At 41.8% G+C, this 2,500-nt stretch overlaps 1 pseudogene; it reads left to right on the forward strand.

Annotated features, from left to right (window-relative positions):
• LOC138057645 (exonuclease 3'-5' domain-containing protein 2-like) overlaps positions 1-2,500 on the forward strand; it is a 73,698-nt pseudogene that overhangs the window by 24,982 nt on the left and 46,216 nt on the right.

Consider the following 2,500-nt stretch of genomic DNA (forward strand, 5'->3'; position numbering starts at 1 on the left):
AGGTCTCTTCTCCTTCTCTTGGGAAAGGGTAGAAGATAGACCCTGGGAACGAGGCTCAACATTTTCACCTTTCATACTACGAAAACCACCGTTCTGTGGAATTGGTCTGAATTATTGACTGACTGCCACTTCAGTTAAACATTTGGATGAAATTCCTTTCTGACGGTGTGCTTTCGCCGTTAAGGTGTACCGAAACAGAACAATGGAAAGATATGTTTTGTTCTTGTCCAGCGAAGAGGTTGCAAGTGCAACCACGGTCTCGCTGTTACTTCGAGTGTAAGTTTTGTTTGCTGGCCTAAAAGGTAGCATCGAGCACAACACCTCTCAAGGATTTGAACTATTTACAAGTGAAAGTGGGCGGGGCAGTGACTCAGTAAGTCGGGCCCATTCCACAGATCGGTGGTATTCGTAGCAATTAATTTTCCGAGTTCAGTGACTCATAGCCACTTTGATTTTTCGTTTTCTTTAAAGGAAATGCTGCTGTGTGTCGACTTGTGGAAGATCCAGTTCTAAGGAAAGTGAAGTCAGCTGCAAGAGCTTTAAATTATGCAGGTAACAAAATACCAGAGGACAGACGCCAGGAACTGTCAATAATTGTGCAGAAATACTTCAATGCACCCGTTTTAACTCAAGAAATCATCATGCAGGCTGCAGCAATGGAAACCCGTAAGGAAAATGCTAATTTTGTGTCACATGGACGTGAAGTGGTGAAAAGAGTTCGTGAAGAAGGGAAACTACTGGAATTTGAAAAGATGTGGAGAAAGCACTTTGTTGATACCATGCACCCAAAGTACCTCCCACCTTTATGGTCGGTGGATCATCGTCATGAAGCTTTGAAAGAAAAATTAGGGGTTGGTAATGACTCTTTGTAATTCCATCTTTAAGTTCTCTTTATGTAATTAATTTTCTCTAAAGGCTGTGATTGTTTTGTTATGTATCAATCAATTCCAAGAGGGCCCATCCTCCCTCTCCCACCCCCTGGCAAACCCTTGGGCATTTGACCTTTACAAAATGATATGATCAACTCCCCCCCCCCCCCATGTTGCCAGTTTACACCGTCAAATGCCCCACCACTTGTTACAGCTCGTCCTGAGCATGTTGTAGCTGGCCGCTCGTCTGCGTATTCCTCATCTGAGGCGATAAAAGCAAGAACGACATCATTTGAGTCGTCTTCAGAGTCAGGGGCATCACTCTTGTAGTCATCATCAGTTTCCTCTCCCTCACTGCTTTCATCACTGCTGTTTAGTTGACCTGATTCATTCCTGCCTCCCACTTCGGCTTGTCCAGTTCTGAGAGTATTCATTCGCAAGAAGTGTCCCATAATTGTCTTCACTTTGTCATTCTTGTTGCTCTTCTGATGCTGTTTTAATAGCCCATGATGTTTTAAGTATTTGTTCAATTCTGGCACATGGAGCTTTTTTAGCTTGGTGGCATCTTCACACAAATTAGCCCAATGATAACCTTCATAGGACTTTTCTCTTGCCTCCCTACTTTCCCTTGCCCTTTCCTCCAGTCTCTTCTTTTTTTTGAACTCCATGACCTCAAGATGCTGGAGATAGTCAACCACAAACTTTGGTTGCACAATGAATTTGTCTCCAAATCTAGCTACGCTCTCTGGGTCAGACAAAACTACGCTACCACTGGCATGCGCCTCTTTCAACTGGACTCTTGGTTGCCAATCGTCTGGATCACGCCCCTCATTTGGGGTCTGCTGATAAGGAAGGTAGTGGTACTTTGGAAGGCAGGCATGATCAGGAAATGGTTTGGGGCATCTCCCTATAGGTGGTCCAGTCCATTCACAACAAAAAGAACAAACTTGTCCTACCTTTACTCCACAAGAAAACTTCAGAAATTTCCCAGAAAAAGCCTTGGTAAGGAGGTCAGTTCCAATTACAGGACTCAAATTATTGGTCTTTGTTTAATATGCGCTTGACAACAACATTTTTATGAATGAAAAGAAAGTTGTTACTATTCAAGACTGTTATTATGGTACGTTCACTGCTATTATAAAATATATAAAAAGCTGTTGAGAAGTTTTCTTGAATACCCTGGAAATGTTTTAGTATATTTGTTATAAATAAAAGAGGTCAATTTTTTCCTCAATTTGTAAAATCTCTTATCCTATTTTTAATTTAATTTTTTCGTCCAACCCCCCCTTTTCCTTCATTTTTTTTCGGCTGGCCCCCCCTTTCAAGCCAATTTTTTTTTAGTGGCCCCCCCCAAATCCCACCAGCCCCCCCTTTCTCACAAAAAATGAACGGTCCCTTAGTGCCTCACACAGAGCGTGAAATACCCCACCCTCCGTGCAAGAAGCAAGTTTGGCCGTTGTTATGAAACGTTTATTATTATTTTTTAATTTTATTTGAACAGTTAACCGTTGATGTTAAACTTGCGTCAATAGTCATTCCAGAAGGATTCACCTACTGTAGTTTTGACAAACTGATGTTTCAATAATATGTAAACAAATACGATTGATGAACAATCGAGCAAATCGATGAAG

This window comes from Montipora capricornis, chromosome 7, assembly GCF_036669925.1.
Source record: "Montipora capricornis isolate CH-2021 chromosome 7, ASM3666992v2, whole genome shotgun sequence".
Classification (NCBI taxonomy): domain Eukaryota; kingdom Metazoa; phylum Cnidaria; class Anthozoa; order Scleractinia; family Acroporidae; genus Montipora; species Montipora capricornis.